Raw genomic sequence first — 22,666 nt, 5'->3', positions numbered from 1 at the left:
ACTCTCCCAATTTAGAATACATTATTGTATATCAATATGTATTCGTGGATTCTAACTAACCTTCTTACTGAAATCTATTTGTAGGTACACAATCAACTGTGGTCATGTATAGATATGTATAAAGCTTGAAATTTTTGAGTTGACCAAAACTTCACAGATCCAGCAAAGAGTGGGCAAGCTCTTCTTTCTTCAGTTCTCATGGTAGAAACAAGTATCCCTTTCAGTTTATTTAGTGCCATCTTTTTCTTTTCATTTATGTGCTTTACAAAACCTGTCTAAAATGGTTCCAATCATAGTTCTGTCTGGTCTTTTGAATACAAGGCAGCTATGATTATACCTTATTTAAAAAGGTATAATTTATATATATTTATATATTTAAATATATTTATATATATAAAATGTTAATTTAATAAGGCAAGCTTCATTTGCCATATAAGATTGGTTATGAATTAAAATAAAATAAAGCAGGCTAGGAAATCAATGAATATCAACAAATATATTAATATTAAGTACAGTGCCTCTGCATGGAAACACATAAAATAAAGCTATACACACACACACACACACACCCATTAATATAAATAAAGCTATGTATTAAACACTAGGACTATTATAGAAACCTTGCCCTGTATTTCCCTTAGAAGAAACAGTTTAGCGTTTGGTCATCCAGTATTTGTAGAGTTTACAAATTACAACTACAACAAATTGAAGAATTATCTATTTTAAACAACAGTTCTCTCACAGACATAATACTGTTTTCCCTTTGTACTCTGTTAGTATTATGCTAAACACAATGCAGTTAGTATTTATTCAAAGAAAATTTAAAATTCTGGCTTCGAACACCTGCAATATGATTTACCCTACATATTTAGACTTTACAGTAGAAGCCCCATATAGATCACAGCTCTCCATGTCTCCCATCTGAATGAGGCCATGCTCAGCTGCAAAGTTAATGATCTCAGGATCAGCCTCCACTGCCATCTCTTCATCTCCTTTAGGATTAAAAATGGTGCTTTTTATGTTCAAACCACAGTTAAATGAAAAAACATTCACTCTTCCACTGGTCAGCCAGTGCTATGGGTTTAGACCCTAAAACAATTAAACAAGTATTAGTCAAAGTGGGAGACTGAACACAGTGTCTACAGCCTCTCTCTCTACAAGTCCCAAATCAAAGTACATCTGTAAAACAAAACAAGAGTAATCAATACTGGAGGTGGAATGGTAGAGAATTCAAATGGAAAGATTATCAAGCTGGTGTTGGAAAGGCTTAGAAGTTGGAAGTAAGGCTTGTGTATCCAGCTGAAAGGCAGGCCTGATAGATAATCTGCGAGAAAGTGTCTCACAATGCTTCTACAAATGCTAACTAAAATACCACAGACATCCTCTGAAATTAAAATGAAAAGAAAACGAATCTCCTAGAAAATCTCCATGGGCAAACAGGACAATGGTCATGAGGGCTAGTTCACAAGCAAAGGTTCAGGCCTTGGCCTGAACAGCATTAAGTCACAATTCAGGCTGCTCCACAAGGTGGAAGTGACTCCTACCCTGTATAAGAGCAGATTGGACAAAGAAGTCAAAGAAATTACTCAGTCTTCACTCAAGGACTTAAGGCTCAAATACACCTACTTCGTTCAGAAAACTCTGAGCAGGAAAAGTTAACAGTTATCCAAGGTCAGCAGCTTCCCCAGTCACCAGAGAAAAGCCTTAGTAAATGTCTTGAGGAATGTGTACTGTAATCAGGCCACATGAAATTATCTTGAATAAAAAAACGCAGTCAAGCAAGAGCACATAATTCAAAATCTTAAAACACTGAAGGAAAAAAAACCTGAAAAACACAATAAAAAGAAGGCTGCTACAGAGAATAACAAGTAACATTGGAAACAAGTAATCTTGTACTGTAGACTTCAGAGGTGCACACAAGTTTGTCCCAAGGAGATTGTATTTGGGTCTCCCTTGAGCACAAATAGTCTTCCTTATTGGACAATCAATAGCTCCTGTGTAAAGTTGGAAACATGGATGGTTTCTAAGACATATGTTTCATTCTGAAACTTAACAGTGACATCCTCTATTGAGGGGGGCACTTGAAAATGTGCCAGAGTATTGTGCTTGTTCAAGGACCAATGCAGTAAAAAGGGCAATAAGCACTAAGAGCATTAAGGGTGATTCTGCACCAAGAATCTGGCCAAAAATGCTAGTCACCAACTGTTGTGAAACATCACTAGCTGAGCAATGATTAACCTCTTTAAAAAAAATAAAAACAAGCCGGGCGGTGGTGGCGCACTCCTTTAATCCCAGAACTCGGGAGACAGAGGCAGGCGATCTCTGTGAGTTCAAGGCCAGCCTGGTCTACAGAGGGAGTTCCAGGACAGGCTCCAAAGCTAGAGAAACCCTATCTTGAAAAATCAAAAACAAAAACCAGACAAAAAAAAATAAAAACAAAAAGGATTACTTTATTTTATTTTTATATAGTTCTTACTGGCCTGGAACTCACTATATGGACCAGCATGGCTTGAACTCAGTTATCTACCTGACTCTGCCTCTGGAATACTGGGATTAAAAGCACATGCCATTTTGTTTATCATGTGTCTTAATTAACTGTTCTATTGCTGTGAAGAGACACCAAGAGCAAGGCAAGTTACAGAAGGAAACATTTGACTGAGGGCATGTTTACAGTTTTGGAGGATTAATCCTTTACCATCATGGTGGGAAAATTGGTGGCAGGCAGACATACTGCTGGAGAAATAGCTGAGCTAAGCTTTTTATCCTGATCTGCTTGCAGCAGGGAGATAAAGACAGACATTGGCCTGGTGTGGACTTTTGAAACTTCAAAGTCCATCTCCAGAGACACACTTCTTCCAACAAGGTCACACCTACTCCAATGAGGCCACACCTCCTAATCGTTCTCGAACAGTTCCACTCCTTGATGATTAAACCATTCAAATATATGAGCTAGGGGAAGCATTCTCATTAAAACTACCACATCATGTAACAATATCTTTTAAATTTTAAAGTAAATGTATCATAAATAAATAATGGGTGTGGTGGCACATAACAATCTCTGCACACAGGAGGTAGAGGCAGGCAAATGCCACTCCTGTCTACACAGTGAGTTCCCAGCCAATCAGAACTACAAGTGAGACTCTGTCTCAAAAAATAAAAATAAAAAAATAGATTATGGACTAGTTAAATACCTCCCTCAAGAGATGTTGGGTCAGAGCAACACAATTAGCTACTCTGTAATTTTTAGGTTCCGAAGAGCAGTGCCTTCAAATAGTTCTTAGCTAAAATATCTCAAGCATTAAAATGGGTTTACCAATGCTAATTGTGTACTCATGGAGTAAGGTATGAGATACTGCCTTTCTGAAATAGCAGCTGCCATGTCAATGTTCCCCAGAGCTTACAAAAATCTCCAGAAAGGAGTCAAGAGTAAAACAATAACCATTAAAATTTGCAGTGCATATTGGGATGGTCTATGAAATAACACTGAATAAACTAACAAAAGTCTCTGTTACTAACAGATTTAGCTAGGAATCACATGGTTTGGATTTGAAAGAAGACAATATTTGCCTGGATGAAAATGGAAGATGAAGAAAAGATATAACCAATACATATGAAAAAGATAGTAAATGACTACTGAATAAAAACATGTACTTAACCTTAGTACTTTGCTTCCTAAAGATAACAAATTCTGTATACACACTTATCATTAGGGGGCTAGGTAGATGTTCAATTAGTAAAGTTATTGCCATGTAAGCACAAGAACCGAGTTTGGATCCCTAGACCCTTGTAAAATGTCAGGTACTGTTGTGGAACATCACTTTAACTATGTAAAGAAGTGTTACATTTGTTTATGGTGCAGAATTACTTTAATTGTGTAAGGGTATGTGACATTTGTTTCTGTGGCATTTGTTAATGATGTAAAGATGTGTTACATTTGTTACATCTTGTTTGCCTTAGGCACCTGGCTGGTCTAATAAAAATTTGAAAAGCTAATAGCTAGGCAAGAGAGGGATAGGTAGGGCCAGTAGGCAGAAAGAATAAGTAGGAGAAGAGAAGAGAACAAAAGAGAAGAAGCAAAGAACCAGGGAGAAAGAGAGGGTCATGCCCAGGACCAAAAATCAGGCAGTAGCCAGTCAGCCAGCTAGCCAACAAGCCACGGAACAAAACATTACAGAAAGAAAGGTAAAAAGCCCTAAGGCAAAATGTAGATAAAGAGAAATAGATTAAAATAAGAGCTAAGGTCAAGCATTCGTAACTACTAAGAAGTCTCTATGTCACGATTTGGGAGCTGGTTGGTGACCTAAAAGAAAAAGTCTGATGCAAGGTACAGCAATATATCCTGTAATCCAGATAGTCATTGGGGCTTGCTGGCAAGTCAGCTTAGTTGAATCAGCAAGCTCCAGGTTCAGAAAGAGAGCATGAGAGACCTGTCTCAAAAAGGGAAGTGGAGAAGGGATTGAGAGGTGACACCAGATGTTGATTCATGGGTGTCTAAGTGTACACAAGTGCACACACACACATACTATTGTGTTTGAATGTGAAATGCCTTCCACAATCTCATGTGACTGAATGTATACACACACACACACACACACACACACACACACACCCCACTGTGGTTTAAATGTTAATGTCTTCCATAGGCTCAACATCCCCAGATGGTAGCACTGTTTTGGGAGGTTGCAGAACCTTCTGGCAGTAGAACTTTACTGGAGCAAGAGGGCTGACTGGAAAGGAGTGGGAAGTGCAGCAGTTTCTTTATCATTAAGAAGGAGAAAGCTGTACCATAAGCTCCCACTCACCTGGACAGAGCCAGCCTCAGTCACCATACCTTTTCCACCATGATAACTAAATCCCTTTAAATTTTAAGACAGAATAAATCTTTTCTTCCTTAGTTGCTTCTTGTTGGGCATTTAGTCAGCAACAAAAAATTACAACACAAATCTGGATTCACCCTATTGCATACTGCCCTATAGATATTTACCTGTTTTCCTTTGTACACAGTAGCAAGAACACATAGTCAAGGTACACTTGCATGTTCCTAAAAGCCAGTATGTTTAAAATAACAAATGTAAGTGAGATAAGGAAAATATACAGCTCTTTTAAAATATCCCCTTGTCTCCACTATGGATATATTCCTTCAACTTTTATATTTATATTACAATTATACACATACAAACATCCACACACAATCTGTAAACATAAGCAAGAATAAAATTATTATTATTAATAGCTCCCGGGTAACGTTCCTGTTAAGTTTCCTTATATTAAAAACAACAAAGACAAATGCCTAGACTCCAGACAGTCACCCTTGACCAGGAACACAAACACCTTCAGGTGCTGTGCTGTCCATTTTGTCAGTCTGACACAGACCAGAGTCACCATGAGGAGGGAACTCTCAGCTGAGAAACTGTCTCCATCAGATTGGCTTGTGAGCACATCTATGGAGCATTTTCTTGATTAATGATGTGGGAGGGCCCAGCCCACGTTGGGTGGTGCCACCCTTGGGTGAATAAGAAAGCAAGCTGGCCAGGCTTGATGGTATATGCTTTAATTCTAACACTCAGTAGGTAGACACGTAGATAGATCTCCAAGTTCGAGGACAGCTAGGCCTATATATTGAGAACTTACCTCCAAATTAAAAATAATAATAAAATACATAAATAAAAAGCAAGCTGAGTAAGCCAGTAAGCAGTATTTCTCCATGACTTCTGCTTTAGTTCCTGACTCCATGTTCCTTCCTTCACGTCCCTTGATGATGGACTTTAACCTGTAAGCTAAATTAAACTGCTTCTTCCCCAAGTTGCCTCTGCTCAGTGTTTTAGATTAGAGAAGCAAACTTAGACAAGTGCATTAAAAAAGCTAACACAGTGCTGGAGAGATGGCTCAGTGATTAAGGGCTTCTTCCAAGAAGAGAACCTGGGTTCCACTCAACACCCACATGAAGACACACAATGTCTGTCACTCCAGTTCTATTGGATCCAACACCCTTTTTTGTTCTCTAGAGACACCAGGGACACACATGGTACACAGGCATCATCATACGGCAAATACTCATAAGCATAAAATAATAAATTAAAAGCACAAAGTGCACTTCTGCAAGAGTAAAAAAAAATCACACTCAGGATTTGAATATAAAAGTGATCTCTCCAGACCTAAACTTGGAAAAGTGTTTTTTGTTTTTTGTTTTTGTTTTTTTTTCGAGACAGGGTTTCTCTGTAGCTTTGGAGCCTGTCCTGGCACTAGCTCTTGTAGACCAGGCTGGCCTCGAACGCACAGAGATCCGCCTGCCTCTACCTCCCAAGTGCTGGGATTAAAGACGTGCGCCACCACCACCTGGCTTAAACTTGGAAAAGTGTATACAAAATAAGTGAATCCACTTTCAAAGAGGGCTATAAAACATTAGAAATAATTATATATCACAAATACCTTAAGATTAACCCTTATAAACCTTATAAGATAAACCTAGATAAAGCTGGGGAGATGACCCAGTTGGCAATGCCTTTGCCACACAATTATGATAACCTGAGTTCAGACACCCAGCACTCACTTAAAGGAAAAAATAAAGCTGGGCAGGGCATGGTGGGACTGAAACCCTAGCATGAGTAATGCTTGGGCAAGAGGACTTCTCATCCTGCCTGCCAGCCTGTTCAGCAACGTCGGTAAGTTCTAGGTCCAGCAAGAGGCTTCCCGTCTCAGAAGACAGGTGGCAAGCCCTAAATAAAGACTTCTGATGTTGACCTGCAGCCTCCATGAACATGTGCACAAGCGTGTGCACGCACACACATACACACACACCCCTGCACATCACCACAAAGATGAAGCACAGGGTAGAAGCACAATAAAGAAAATCTATGGTCCTGTAAGCCCTAGGAAAGGTCAACATCTGGCCAAGTTTGAAGAAAAGTTAAGGGAGTAATAGAGATCTCCAAAAATGCCTATGAATGAGACACAAGTCACAGTGTTTAGCACCCACTGGCTTCAATCTTCTAATCCTTTCGCCTCCATTTCCTGGATTACAGATGAATTCAGTTTTTCAATTTTAGCAGCACTGCCTTTGGGGCTGGGTAGATGTTATGTATGTATGTGTGTGGAATGCTACCTTGTGAATCAATTCAGTAACAGCCCTGGCCTCTACTCACTAGACAAAAGTACTATTCTCCACTTGAAATAAAAACCAAAAATGTCTTCGAATAGCACAGAATGTCTCACTGGGAGAAACTGTACCTGTGAAGAGTTATCCCTATAGTCCAAGTAATACTAACACACACTATACTAACAGGGTTTAGTGTTTTTCTTGTCTTTTTTTTTTTTTTTTTTTTTTTGGTTTTCAAGACAGGGTTTACTCTGTAAGCAGTCCTGTCTGTCCTAGAGCTCACTTTGCAGAACAGGCTAGCCTCAAACTCAGAGATCCACCTGCGTCTGCCTCCTGAGTACTGGGATTAAACCGAGTGCTGGGATTAAAGGTGTACACCACCACCACCCAGGTTTTAGTGTTTCTTTAATCTAAGAGCATTTCAATGTTCACCTAGTAAATACCTGACAATAATTCTGTATTAAAGATATAAGCTGGGCAGTGGTGGCATATGCCTTTAGTTCAAGCACTTGGAAGACCAAGAGTCAGGCAGATCTCTGTAACTTCCCTCTAGGGTGAGTTTCAGTATAGCCAGGGCTACAAATGGAAAGAAACTGTCTTGAAAAACAAACCAAAACAAACAAAGAAACCAAAGCATACTATGGCTGCAAAATACAACTACTGTGTTTCTCCTTTACGTAATCAAGAAAATGAAGTCAGAGAGGAAGACCCACGAGCAAAATTAAAGGTGAAAGGTGAGGTACACAAATCTCCCCTTTCCTCCTAATCCCAAGTAGAATACACATGTCATTGCTATGGACTTTAAATACTGTTTTTAATATTCTGTGATCAATATATTATCATATTCCTTCCTTAGTATTTTGGTATTTTTATTTTTCAGGAGAAGGGGTAGGACACAGGGCCTCATTCTGTAGCACATGCTGTCCTAGGATTCTCTAGTCTTTCTAATTTTTGTAGTTCTCCCACACACTTTCCCATGCCTTACGTTACAAAACCCATACATCTCATCTATCACAATTACTGTTATGTCCTTCCACTGAGCTTAGTATGTCATGCAGAGATAAATGAAATACTACTTTGTGGTTTATACTTAACTAGATGGTCTCAAAAAAAAGTTGTCATTCTTTAACAGTCAAATACAGTTAAGCATACTAAAACCTAGAGAATATAAGAATTTATTTTATAAAGAGGACAAAGGCTGAGGGTGTAGATCAGTGGTAGGTCATGTGTCCAGCATGTTAGGTCCTGCATCTGCTTCCCAACATACACATATGACCTAAAATAAGTTTTAAAACAAGATCTGGGGGAAAAGAAAAGCTTTCTGGGCGAAAACCCAGAGACATGCTGCACAAGAATCTTCTGAAAAGTTCATGTGTACCCTAAGCCATCGAGTTTGTTGTGGAGGATTCACTCATCCCTGAGTTTATTCCTTACTCCCGACTCTATCACTCACCACTGTCTTATGACTACCAGCTTCTTTCTGACTGTAACTGACTCAGCACAAGGCTGTCACACACCTCACTTGGAAATAGTTTAATGGCCATGCTCCATGAGAAAAAAATCCTGCTTTTTTGGGGGGGTGAGGGGGAAGGATATTTAAATTTCTCTTCTGATAATCTAGTTTTTTCATGTACATAACCTAATTTCTTCTTTTCTTTAACATACAAATTTGTTCTAACCATTGCCTTGATCTTTCCTATCTTATTTGCATAACTACACACCTTATTTCTAAATTATTTCACTCATGTTACTTCATTCCATGGAAGGCTGTTGTCCTCTTGGTTACCAATTTTTAAACAATTTATGGTCATCTCTTGTTTGGGTCAAATCAATTTTAGTCTTCAAACTCATCTCAAAATTAACTCAACCAAACACAGCAAGTTTCTACCCACAGGTGAAATTTCTTTCTTTTATTTTTAAACTTTATTTTTAAATAATTAAAATTATATTCATTTGTTAAGGCTGGGTATCTGGACGTCAGAGGACAACTTATCAGAGTCATTTCTCTCCATCTACTTTGTGGGTCCTAGGGACCAGACACGGGTTGTCAGGTTTGGAAGCAGGTATTTTTACCAGCTGAGCCATTTCGCTGGCTCTTCTAGCTCAATTTATTGTTGGTATAAAAAACAAACAGCCGGGCAGTGGTGGTGCACGCCTTTAATCCCAGCACTCAGGAGGCAGAAGCAGGTGGATCTCTGTGAGTTCGAGGCCAGCCTGGTCTACAAGAGCTAGTCCCAGGACAGGCTCGAAAACTGTCTCGAAAAACCAAAAAACCAAAACCAAAACCAAACAAACAAAAAACCTGACAAAAACTAACTTGAGGAAGAAAAGGTTTATTTCATTTTACAACTTCCCGGTCAAAATTAATCACTAAGGGGAGTCAAGGCAAAGAAGGAATGCAAGACAGGATCCTGGAGGCAGGAAATGAAACAGAAATCGTGGAGAAATGGTGACTACTGGCTTAATTTCCAAGGCTTGCTCAGTTTGTCACTTTATACAACCCAGGATCACCTGCCCAAGGGCAGCACCATCCCCAGTGGGTTGGGCATTCCTACATCAATCACTAATAAAGAAAATAACCCAATGATTTGCCTACAGGCCAATCTGATGGAGGCGTTTCCTCAACTTAGGTTCCCTCTTCCTCGATGATTCTTAACTTGTGTCGAGTTGACAAAAAAATAACCATACTGATCAATGAATTTTAGAACTTACTGTGGTGCTCACAATAAGCAACAATACTTATTGTCTAAGTTTTCCTAATACGGTTTTTTTTTTTTTTTTTGGTTTTTCGAGACAGGGTTTCTCTGTGGTTTTGGAGCCTGTCCTGGAACTAGCTTGGTAGACCAGGCTGGTCTCGAACTCACAGAGATCCGCCTGCCTCTGCCTCCCAAGTGCTGGGATTAAAGGCGTGCGCCACCACCGCCCGGCTCCTAATACGGTTTTTAAAAATATAAGCATAGCCTATGTTCAAGGAATGCTGCTTGGCTGGGTAAAACAAAGTTTATTTCCTCAAACTATATAATGGAATCTTATTGTGTGTGTATATTTGAAGCTTCTAGAATATACATATTCAGATTTACTTCCAAGTGAAAATTTCTACTGAAAAGCAATTTAGAAACATATGGGAAAGGGAAGCAGACTTAGACGATGAAAGAAACAAAAACAGCAGAGCAGGAGTAGGAAATACTGCCGGTGCACACCCTTAGGAGACAACAGAAGACAGCAGAGCAGGGGTAGGAAATACTGCCGGTGCACACCCTTAGGAGACAACAGAAGTAAAGACAGCAGAGCAGGAGTAGGAAATACTGCCGGTGCACACCCTTAGGAGAGATACCAGAAGTAAAGACAGCAGAGCAGGAGTAGGAAATACTGCCGGTGCACACCCTTAGGAGACAACAGAAGTAAAGACAGCAGAGCAGGAGTAGGAAATACTGCCGGTGCACACCCTTAGGAGAGATACCAGAAGTAAAGACAGCAGAGCAGGAGTAGGAAATACTGCCGGTGCACACCCTTAGGAGACAACAGAAGAGCAGGAGTAGGAAATACTGCCGGTGCACACCCTTAGGAGAGATAACAGAAGTAAAGACAGCAGACAGGTGAGAAGGACAAAAGACAGCCAAGTGAGTGCTTCACTGCTGTGTTCTTATTAATCCTGGCATGACACTCTCGTGAGTGGCCACACACTATAAATACCTGCTAGGCTACAGCAAGCTAGCAAAAGGGAAAGGTTGCTAAAAGCTTCCCCCCTCAAACATCTGAGCTGTACTAGCTGTAGGACAGTAGGGGAGTCAGTAGTTTTTAAAAGAATATTTAAAAAGTTCCAAAAAACTCCAAAGTTTCTCTCAAGAAAGCAGTGGTTCAAGTTGTAATTAACTGTATATTATCTGGAATTTCCAAATTAAGTAGCATAAACTGTTGATAATAAGGCTCTATTAATACTCTAACTGGGAGAACATTAAAATGTTCTAAGGACTTTTATGGGTTCATTTATAACTTCAGTTTCTTTAACCTTGTTTGCCCTACAAAGTCAAATTCTGTCATAAAAAAAATTCTCTACTTTGAGGTTTTCAAGAACTCAACGCTGATGATTTGTGAAGGCATACTACAAGTAGGTTGCCCAAGAAACCATCTTAAATGGTTTCATTTTTTTTTGTTTATTCTTGTTTCAAAAGAGTGCTGGTTTTTAAAAAAAAAAATTAAAAACTAATGGTATAAAAATCGGGATGATAATTTATTTCCAAAATAGGCAACCTCAGTGCTTTAAAGTTCACTTAACTATTCTAAGATTCTTAGACTAAAGTGCTAGTTAGAATAATAAAAGGTGAGAATACAATTTTACTTATAAAACCAAAGTTAAAATGTACACAAACAGAAAACATACGTGCATATGGCCATACATAATAAATTCATTTGAAGATGGTCATCTTCATTTGAAATGCTAAAGAACTCCCCTTATGTGGTAATGAACTACTAGAGATCTCTTAGAAGTAAATACTGTTTGTACCCTACAGACTTTTAGCAGAAAAATGAGAAAAAATTGGGGATTCTGTCAATTTTATAAAATCTTCAGGTTGGAAGGAGCTTGAGTTCACCTATTACACTCTGTCAGTCAGTATTTGATTGATCTTTGTAAATACACTGAAAAGTCAGATGAAAATTAGACATTAACTAGTCAACAGTACATAATTTAAATAAATATTCATTTAAGATTATTTAGATCTATATTGTAGGAAGACAAAAACTATAACACAAGAAAAGGGAACTTCCCTAAAAATATATTAGGTATTGGGTTGTGTGCATAGCACACTGTACCACGTAGTAAGAGAAAGAATTTCCTGAATTACATTTATTAAATATCTAAAATATGTTAGCTTATTTATATTAATCAATTTTAAAATCACAGCCAGTATGGCCGCGCATACCTATAATCTAAGAACTGAGGCATGATGATCACTAAGTCCACACTAACTTGAGGTTACAGAGAAAGACCCTTTCTTCAAAAAACTCTCTGAAACACGTCTACCAGCAAACTTACTGTTTTGACTGGATAGAGTTTCATTATCTGAACAATATAAAAGAGCAACAGAAAAGCTGAGGCTACGACCCAGTCCTAAATCCCATACCATTCTGAAAAAGAAAAGGGTCCTCATCTTAAAGAACCATGTGATTTAAACTAAGAACCTATGAGAGAGCGGGTGGTGGTGGCTCACATCTTTAATCCCAGCACTCAGGAAGCAGAGGCAGGTGGATCTCTGTGAGTTCAAGGCCAGCCTGGTCTACAAGAGCTAGTTCCAGGACAGGCACCAAAATCCTACCTAGGATAAAAAAAGAAAAAGAAAGAAAAAAGAAAGAAAAGAACCTATGAGAACATTATTTTGTGAGTAAATACACTTTTAAATAGTATTTGTTATGGCTAATGAAAACAAATAAATGTTTCTCTTATGAAAAAAGTATCTGAAGCATGAAACTCATGTTCATAAATCATGCATTCAATAGCTTATAAACTCTATCACTGTAGTATTGTCATAATTAGCTTCAGCTGTCAACTTCACACAAACTTAAAAGTCACCTATGTAGAAGGTACCACAACTGAAGAATTGCCTAGGTTAGAGTGGACTATGGTCCTATATGTGAGGCTTTTTCTTCATTACTAATTGATGCAGGAGGGAACAGACCACTGTGAGAGGAGCCATTCCTAGGTCTAAGGCTAAGAAAGCTAATTGAGCAAAGTTGTAAGCAACTCCTTTCTGCTTCAAGTTCCTGCATGGCTACTGTAAACTATAAGCTAAAATGAGGCATTTCCTCCCCAAGTTGCTTTTGGTCATGTTGTTTATTACAACAATTGAAAGCCAAGTAGGACAAGCACTAAACAAAATTTCCCAGAACATTCAAGAATTTCTAAAAAGTATAGCATTAGCCATTTTCATATCACTTAGTTAAAAGCTATGAAAACAAGCTGCATCTAGAAATAAGATCTTAAAGCACAGTACTTTCTTTATGTATGTCATATTAAATTTGATATGAAGTATGGTATTATAAATATCATGTTTATATGAAAACCAAGTTCAATGACTTGGAAAGACCCAAAGAAACTAAGTGACAAAACAAAGTAAGATTAACTACCATAAACGAGGGCGGGAAAGACGTGCAAACTGAGACATCACCACACTCGGGATCACTGCCACCACTAAGCTAACTTCTCAGCGATAGTGCACCAGAAGAGTGAGGAGCCAGAGCTCCTGGCAAAAGACACATTTCCAAGACCACACACTGACATGGACTCTATTTTAAGTAGCAACAGATTAGTTATGGTACTGGTCAATCAGTTTTTTGTAACTCAAATCAATAAACGAACACACACTATCACTACATAGCCCGGGCTGGCCTAGAAATTGTTATATAGCTTAACAACGGTCCAGCCTGTCATTCTCCTGCCTCTGCATCCTCAGTACTGGAATTCAGGTGTGCACCACCACAGCTGGTCAACAGATGCTGTAAGACTAGTGTCTACCAACCCCATGCTGCTGGCATTCGGCCTCACTGAGATTCCAGTCACTGGTAGCAACTCCTCTCATCTGTGACAGTGAAATGCTCCTAAGGATAGCGTCAGCAAAATCATCGCTGGTTAATAAATACTACTTTACAGAAGGAGAATGGGACAAAAAAAAAAAATCTTAGCCCTTCTCCCTTTTCTGAACCAACTAAATAGTAATCTGAGAGGCTGGACAAAGGTCTCCCCAAAGGAATCTGTCTTAATCTCTGGAAACTGAACATTACCTTACCAAGAAAAAAAGTTAAAAATTGTCATTATATTAAATAAGGATCTTGTGAGGGCAGATGAGAGTGGGGGTCAGAAAAGGAAGGAAGAAAAAAATGGGGAGTACAGAGCTAAAAGATTTGAAAGACTGGCTTTCAAAGGTGAGAATAACGCAGTCACAAACTAAGGAGTGCCCATGAGAAACTGAGAGGAACAACAAAGGAATTCTCTAGATTCCCCAACAGGAACAGCCTAATGACACCTTGACCTGACCTGGGCCCAATAGTAATGATTTCAAGCATCTGGTGTTCAGAACTGCAAAAAAATAAATTTCTGATTTTTGTTCATAAGTCAGTGTGCCAATTTGTTGCAGCAGCCAAGAAAAATTAAGAAAATGTGGAGGACTGGGCAGTGGTGGCACACATCTTTAATCCCAGCACTCAGGAGGCAGAGGAAGGTGGATCTCGGTGAGTTCAAGGCCAGCCTGATCTACAAGAGCTAATTCCAGGGGGCTGGAGAGATGGCTCAGCAGTTAAGAGCATTGCTTGCTCTTCCAAAGGTCCTGAGTTCAATTCCCAGCAACCACATGGTGGCTCACAACCATCTGTGGTGAGGTCTGGTGCCCTCTTCTGGCCTGCAAGCATACACAGAACATTGTATACATAATAAATATTTAATAATAATAATAATAATAAAAGAGCTAGTTCCAGGACAGCCACCAAAGCTATAGAGAAACCCTGTCTCGAAAAAAAAATCTGGTAAGATTTTAAAATCTGATGTTAAGCTTGCAATTAGTAAATGACATCATGTATAAAAAGCATTTAGCACAGTTCTTGAACTCTGTAAGCAAGTGGGTGGGGGACATTCAAGGCTCTTAAGAATAAAAACACATAAACCAGTTACACAAGTTATATGTTACAATTTGTCTTGAATGAAAGAAAAAATGTGGATGAGGTCAAGGACAGTTTCTTGAGGAAGGAAAGCCTGGAACCTTATTATCAGAGATTTAGACAGCAAAAGAGGGAAGAAATGGTTGTGAGCAGAGAAATCAGTGAGACGCGTGCAGTACAGTACAGACCTGGCTAATGTGGTGGAGGACAGACCAAGTGCTAAAGTCATGTACATAACACAGAACACACTCTCACACCACACAAAACCTGTTAAATGACTTGTTAAATATTCCACAGGATGTATTAATTAATACTCAAGCTGTGACTCTTAGGGGCTTTTGCCAATACATACATGCTAAAGTTAAAAATCCTTTACTATAGGGAACTGCGAAGGCCAGGTGCTTACACAAAGAACACAGTGTACCAGTCACTCTACAGCAAAAGGACTTACTAAACAAAACCTCATACACCAAATGTCCTTAAACACTTAATTAAATCTACTTAGCATTTCCCAAGATGAAGGCCCTCTGAAATCTACCAGTCTCTAAAACCTCTCATTGTCCCTTTTCTTTCCCTAAGCACATGGCCCACCCAGTCAGTCAAGCTCCTCACAGTCTCACAAACTTCCTAAGTATTTCACACGTCTGCAGCTGTCCAGCCCACCTTTCAATAACACCTCTCCTACTCAACTAAGATCTATAGTCTACAGAACAAAGGAACCACAAAAACCACCAGTTCACACAATATAATTAACATAAACTTTTTTTGAAACTTTGGGCTCACTTGTTTTTCTGTTGTTGTTTTTTTGTTTTTTGAGACAGGGTTTCTCTCTAAGCAGCCAGCCCTCCCTGACTGGCCTTGAACTCAGAGATCCACATCTATCCCCCCCCCACACACACACACTGCCTCTCTAGTGCTGGGATTAAAGGTGCTCACTTGTTTTACAAACATCTTAAATACATTTTCAAGTGACACTAAGTTTACAAGATTTCTTCTGACGGCACCAAATTACTTCTGTTTTTATATAAAGGTAATAAACTTAGCTCCACTCAAGTCTTCCAGGTCTCAGTATAAAGATGAGACAGCACTTACTAGTGACCACCCTTTTTTTGGAGTGTGGAAGGAAAGAGAAACCCAGTTGGCTGAGCTTCCTGAGTGGACCCAGAGAGCAGCAATGCAAGTTCGAGCTCAGATAAGGAAGCTGCACGTTAGCTCTGTAATTCCCATAAGCTTCTGCGTGCACTGATGCACATTTCCAGCTTTCTTAAATTTATTCTCCAGCATTCATCTTAACGATGTCCAGAATTTCTGCTAGATCTAATTTTATTAATTTATACTTCCATAACAATGTGAGAAAACTTGCTACGTTCCAAAGAACTTCTTTGGTCTGTGAATCTACTAGATAAAAACGGTACATAATAAGATGGTTTTCCCCTTAGGTTTGATTTAGTTTTTAAGCAGGGTCTCAACTGTATAGCTTTGGCTGCCTCAGCTTCCTGTCAGTGCTAAAGTTACAGACACGTGATACCATACCCAATATTCAGTCTTAGTTTATATTTGTATTCTGCATGAAGTTGAAAGTCTTAACATATGCACAATATAATTTGAATTTCTGTTTTGAGACTCTGTCCATGCCCTCTGCCTACTTGGGGTTAATCTCTTGCGTAGTGGTTAGTAAGTACTCTTTACAGATTTAGGAAGTTAATTCAGTAGAATTTGCAACTATTTCTCCAGTTTCTTCATTATCATCAGCCATTTTTATTATTTCATGTAGAATTTGCAGCTGTCTCTCCAGTCTCTTCATCATCATCACGCCATATCGATTCTTCTACACATATATCTTTCTTAAACTGTAAACCCCTCTCATTCTTTTGTATATCCTTAAAAGAATGTTTTTTTAGATCTTTAGAAATGAAGATCAAATTAAAAAGTAAAGATAAAACTGTGTCTACTGGGATTACACATGGTTACAATGTACAACCAAGTTCTGATTACAACTAGTCTGTCAAACAGGGAATAACTCAGTACTGGCTGCTGTCTCCAGTTGCCTGCGCAGGTACTATAAAAATACAGAAGCTGCTGGTGGATATATTTTCTACTAGGAGGAACAGAAAGTGCTCTTCTATATAGCCAGCAAAGAGCAAGCCACACGTAGTTCTAGAAACAAGGGGTTTGGTAAGAAACCAGAAACAAGGAGTGTAAAAGAAGATCATAAAAGCTAACTTCTCTCTAACCTGTTAAAAATGAATTTTATTTTATTTCCTGAGCTCACTTTCTAAAATGGCAACAACAAAGTTAAATATTATCAGAAAAGAGAATGCAGAAATCTGGCTTTATTACACTGGGTAAGAATAATCATAACTCCCCAGGACTCTGCCAGAAGACTGTCTTTCCTTCTGTAGGGAAATGAATGTAAATTTAACTACAAGGGATGTTTTGATACCTCCTCCTCTAAAAGCATTCAAAAGGAGACCGATCTGCTTTAAAAGGTTTGGAATTAGTATACTTCAAACAGGAGTGATGATCTCTCCAGATCCTTCAAGACAACTAATATCTGTGTACATTAAACAAGTAATTAAACCTACACTACTTCTAAGATTAATGCTGGTAAAATCTGATCTCTGAAAGCTAGAATGCATTCATGAATCTTTATGTTTCATGGTTATTTAGTTAGCCCATTTAACAGTAGTTCAAAAAGTACACTGTTAATAACAGTCTGTAAGGAGAAGTACTTTGTGAGTGGAGTGTGGGTTAAAGAAAAAGTCATTACACACTGAGATCAAGGTTCTGAATGCATCCTCCTCAGCACACTCTCTGGCAGCTTGGCAATATGCCCAGGGTGATTAGCAGCCAGTGCAAGCAGAGCAGGGATCCCGTTGAGAGGAACTGCAAAGGCTCCCCCAAGCGGTCACACACAAATTACAGTGAAGCATGGGGCAATCACTGCCACTGCTTTTGAAGTTAAAACTCAAAATACTCTAAGCAAAACTGATGCCTACAATTAGAGAGAAATATAATCAAATACTAGTAGAGAGGTCTTCTTCCATGCTTTAAGACGCGATGTTTATGAACAGAGAATTACTTTTGGAAGAAAACCTAACAGTAAAATAAAACTACAATAATTTTCTCTATAATTTTCTAGGCATGATGATAGTATCTCAAATAGTTGATTACTTTTCAAGTCTGTTCAGCCTTCCCTAAATATCAGCATATCCTTTGTGAGTAACTACTATTTACTTGAAGGCAAGTTCTGGTACAAATGTAGTTATGTATCAAATGAAATACACTGAAAAGGGAATTTATCAGTGTTACTATAAACCTAACTTAGAATTTACAGAAGTTCCTTTAAGCCACCAGTCATCTGCACTGACTATAAATGACATAAAAATACAAATGGGTCTTCCTACCCGTCTCAGACTCTATTTTCTGGGTGTTTTAATCACCGAGTCTCCGACTAACATGAGTACTATACTGTTTGTGACTCTCTCAGCAATGATTTGTTAATGCTACCCACTTTTGATAAAGCTGAGATGTCCAAAATGTGCAAAGCATTTAATTAAAACATCTGTTGTCTTCTGCTAATCATCCATTACTCAGTGGTATGGCAAATATTCACACAGGTAAGACGATTTTAAAACTTTATAAAACAGCTACCCTGAGTCTCATGATTGTCTTCCTCCTTTTTTGATTTCAATCTCAAGCTACAAGTGAAGGAGAGTGGAAGCAGCCTGGGTATTCTAACACAATTTCAGCAAGAAATGAGCATCAGAAAAAAAAGGAACTGCTCCCTCAAATACTTAAGAAAATTATAAAAATCCAACATTTTTCTGGAAGAGAAAAAAAAACCAGGATTCTGTCTTATATAGCGCTATCAGACTTAACTCCAACAGCTTGATATTTTTACCTAGAAACTTAAAAAAAAATGAAGATTTCAATATCCCAAGGTAGAAATGGAACTCACTGACAAAATTTACAAAAGACACACACCCTCCTACTTAGTCTGTAGTCTCCATAGGACAAACAGAGCAATTCCAAGTGATACCATTTGTGCATTATGTAACCCTAATTTAGAATAAAAGAAACATGAGCCTTAAAAAGCAATACATTTAAATATATGAAGGCTTTAAGATATAAACGACCTCAAAAATCAAATAACCCCCCAAGTTACTGAGGTATAGAGTAGTAAGGCCTCTGAACACAAAACTATAACCAGGCCTAGCAGTTTATCATAACTGCACAGCCTAATTCTGGTGCCTTGTTTGACCAGTGTACCAAAACTATCTCAGCCTCGGTAACGGTGTACTACCTCACCTAACACAGGAGACATTTGTAAGTCGTGCCCCCCCCCCGCCCCCGGCAAAAGAAGATGATCTGAAAGACTACACAGGAAGAAATCGCTGCTAAAACATACTCCAAGAGAAGAGCAATTTAACGCATCCCAAATACTGTCAGCTATATTACAAGGAACCCATTCAGGAAGGCTAAAGTAAAATTCCAAGAATTCCCAGGGGCGTAGGAAAAGAGTAGAAGCACGGCTAGTTTGACCTCAACCGGCTGCTTTTTGAGTAATGCGGAGAATTTTCTAAGCCTCTCACCGACAGCCTTCGAGGCTCTTCCTCACCGTCTCCCTCCTCCCCAACTACAGAAATGCCCGCCCTAGAAGAGAAGAGTTGAATGACTGTTATCTCGGGCTGCGATCCTAGGAACTGGTAGCTGGAAAATAAAGTCCCGACGAAGTGTCAAAAAAAAAAAAGTACCCCCGCAAGAATAATAACAAAATCCACCCCAACCAATCCACAAGCTGTCACCGCGCTGTCGGATCTGCCATCTACGCCCCCCCAGGTCCGCTGCCCGGCCGGCACAGAAGGGAGGAAAAGGCAGGCACCTTTCTGCTTCCAGACAAATGTGCCCAGGCTCCGAGAGCACGCGCTGAGCGGCGACCGCCCCCGCAGAGGCGTGTGCTCGCCCACGGCCACTTTGGCCAAACAACTGGAAACCTCGTGGCTCAGAAGTGGCAGCCGGAGTTGCAACAAGCCGCCTCCCCGGGAATCTCCGGGCCCCCAAAGGTATCAGTCAGAACCGCCCGCCCGCCCCGGTCCACGCTGAAGCGCCAGCGCCGCAGAGGGAGGCGGCCGGCCCCGCCCGGAAGGGGCGGCCCGCGGGGGCGCGTGGGGGCCAGGGGCGCCGGCAGGACACGCCGTGGCTCCCGCGCCCAGGTGGCAGGGGCGGGGCCCGCGTGGCGCCTCCGGGCTGGGGCGCTCGAGCCGGCCGTTACCGCACCGCGTGGGGCCGCCACTCACCGGCTCGCACCTCGGCCGCCTCCGCGCCGTGGCTCCTCTCTTCAGCCGCGGGTGCCGCGCAGCCCCATCTACCGACTCGGGGCTCGCGGTCGGGCAGGCGGCTCCCGCCGTCCCCGCCGGCCTCGCCCTCCGCCCGGCTCCGGGCGCCGCCGCTGCCCGCCGGCCCGCGCGGCCAGCCTCTCTCAGCCGCTCCGCTCCCGCCGCCGCCGCCGGGGCGCGCTCCTCCTGGCCTCGCGCGTGCGCCGGACGCCGGGGAGCGCGCGGGCTCGTGCTCGCGGAGCCCCCCCACCCACCGCGCACCCGGCCTGGCCCCGCCCCTCGGCCGTGGCCCCGCCGCCAGGTGCTGCCGCCAGAGGGCCCAGCGGCCGGGTCCCTTAGGGTCGCCCTGGCCGGGCGCGCGTCCGCCGCGGTCTGTGTGAACGGGCCGAGAGCCGCTCTGGCACAAAGGAGACGCGGGCGTCCTGGAGCCTGCTCCCGCTCCCCCTCTCACACCCCTGGCTCGGAGGTGGACTTGGCGGGGGTCTTGGTTTTCTCCCAAAGGCCCACCCCGAGAATATGGCTCACACCCGACCAACGAAGGGCCACTAGCTCCGCTCAGAGCGCGGGGGCTCGGGCGAGATCCTGAAGCGGGCTGAGCCAGACCCTCCCAAACATCTGGCCTTCCCAGACCTGGAAGGAGGCAGTGTGCGGTGTCTCCAGCCGCAACCCTGCGCGGAGTCGGGTGATGGTTGATGGGTGCCCTCTCAAAAAGTGTCCTTTTGACAAGCGTGTAGCTTTAATTTTTCAGCTGAAAGGAACTGAGCAGTTCAATGTAGCAGCAGACGCTTCTGGCTAGAAACAGCCAGGCAGTGCGAGAGCTTCTCATGCCCGCGGAGATGAGTGCGAGCCCGAAGAAGCTGTCGTGTTCTCCCTAAAATTGAAGCAAGTATTACATGTTCTCTCAATGGAACAACACGTGTCCTCAGTGGATGCAGAAAGTGCAAGTGAAACTCTGTGACCATACATCCGGTGACTTCCCCTGTGTAGCCTCGCCTGCCTCTGAGCAGCGTGCACAGCCCCTCCACGAACTGGCAACGAGAGAGATTCGGAGATGGACTTCCGAGACGAGATGCATTGTCTCCTTCGTGAGTGTAGCAGGCATGGAAAGGAGTAGGGGAAAGAACACTGACTCGCTGTATTAAGAGGGCCCCAGTGAGTTTTGTCTTTAGCGTCAACCAAGCATCAAAGATTAATTTGCTCTGCCATGAGGATCATTAATTTTGCAAACCAACATGTAGGGGGGACTTTGTAGAGCGTTAATTTAGAACCTTCTTTCCCAGAACAGCAAACCTGAGAAAGGGAAATTGGAAGCAATTAAGAAAAGTGGAGTGTGCCAAGGGGCACAGAGTGACTTTGGGTAGGTATTATGGCCCCCCGGAAGGCTAAACCTGCCTGGTGAACTGTGCTGGAGTGAGCCAGAAGCCCAGAGGTTGGTAAGGCCTGGGCAAAAGGGCAGCGTGGTTGTCCTCTCAAGATGGCGTGGACTCTTCGGGTCTTCCTTACTTTTCTGGATGCTCAGTGACTCCTGCCTGCAGCACCCTACCCCAGATCAGTCAACTTTTACCTAGTCCCCCTTCTTTCCGATTCCTACCTCACCACACCCTTTTCAACCCAGTTCGGTCCCTGCCCTGAGCTGCTCTGGAGAGGGGCAAGGAGTGAATGTCATTTCTGGGCATGTTGCTGCTCCCCGTGTATGTATCTTTATTTTCTCAGAGGTCTCCTAGAGACAGTGTACTAACCTGCCACACCGTACTCTCAGTCCCTACAAACAGATGAAATGACCTGAGGAAGTCTTGAGGAGCAAGCCGAGTCTCTCTCTACCTGTCAAACCACAGCATGTCGATTTTCTAGGTAGGACCAGCCCTCGCCAGCATCTAAGACCAGAAGTGTTTCATTCTCTAAACACTGACAGCAGTTAGAGACCAATCACTGTTGTAAGGCTCACCCTCAGGATCACAGAAATGATTTCGCTTCAGTAATCGTCTTCAATCACGTCTTTGCTGGGAGTTCCTGCCACGGAAGTTTTCTGTCAGTGTCTGTTTTATCAAACACCCCTGTACCTGCACTTCATATCATAAATAATAGCCCACCTTGTGATAGTCTGCCCTTCCTTGAAACTAAAGTGAGACATGCCAGAGTCGATTGAAAATGGTCTGATTTTAACACTGAAAGCCCCTGCCCTCACTTGCCAGCCCAGCTTCCTGAGGGACTCTCATTCCTGAAGCACCACCCGTCCATTTCCCACACCTGCTACAAAGGCTTCCTTCTAGGGAGAGAGACATTGAGTCTTTCTCAGTGTTCTTAACAACCTCACTTTCCTTTTCCTTCAAGCTTAATCTAAACTTTATAAAGTCTAAACGGATCATAATTTTGCAACAGCCTAGTTGTAACTCAATCAAAAAATTGTAATTTTGATTTTTTTAAATCTAAACACCCATGGTCAGCTTGTATTTTATTCCCTCAAATATAAATAAAAGTTGAAGTTGGAAAGACAGCTTAGTGATTAAGAGCACTTGTTCCTGGGGCCTGGGTTCGATTCCCAGCACCCACACATAGCAGCTCATGATCATCCATAACCCCAATC

General features: G+C 41.5%; 1 protein-coding gene across 5 annotated transcripts in view; it reads right to left on the bottom strand.

The window, feature by feature from the left end:
• Pals2 (protein associated with LIN7 2, MAGUK p55 family member) overlaps nucleotides 1-20,237 on the bottom strand; it is a 92,798-nt gene extending 72,561 nt beyond the window's left edge. For 2 of the 5 annotated variants that reach the window (XM_075955156.1, XM_075955157.1), the window contains exon 1: nucleotides 20,044-20,237. The gene's annotated coding sequence lies outside the window, so the exon portion shown is untranslated. Of the gene's footprint in view, nucleotides 1-19,628; nucleotides 19,800-20,043 lie in introns of those variants that run through there. The other 3 variants (XM_075955159.1, XM_075955161.1, XM_075955160.1) reach the window with 3 other exon arrangements.
• Nucleotides 20,238-22,666: the final 2,429 nt, after the last annotated feature.

This window comes from Microtus pennsylvanicus, chromosome 21 (assembly GCF_037038515.1).
Source record: "Microtus pennsylvanicus isolate mMicPen1 chromosome 21, mMicPen1.hap1, whole genome shotgun sequence".
NCBI lineage: Eukaryota > Metazoa > Chordata > Mammalia > Rodentia > Cricetidae > Microtus > Microtus pennsylvanicus.
This window is presented reverse-complemented; position numbering and strand designations above follow the sequence as displayed.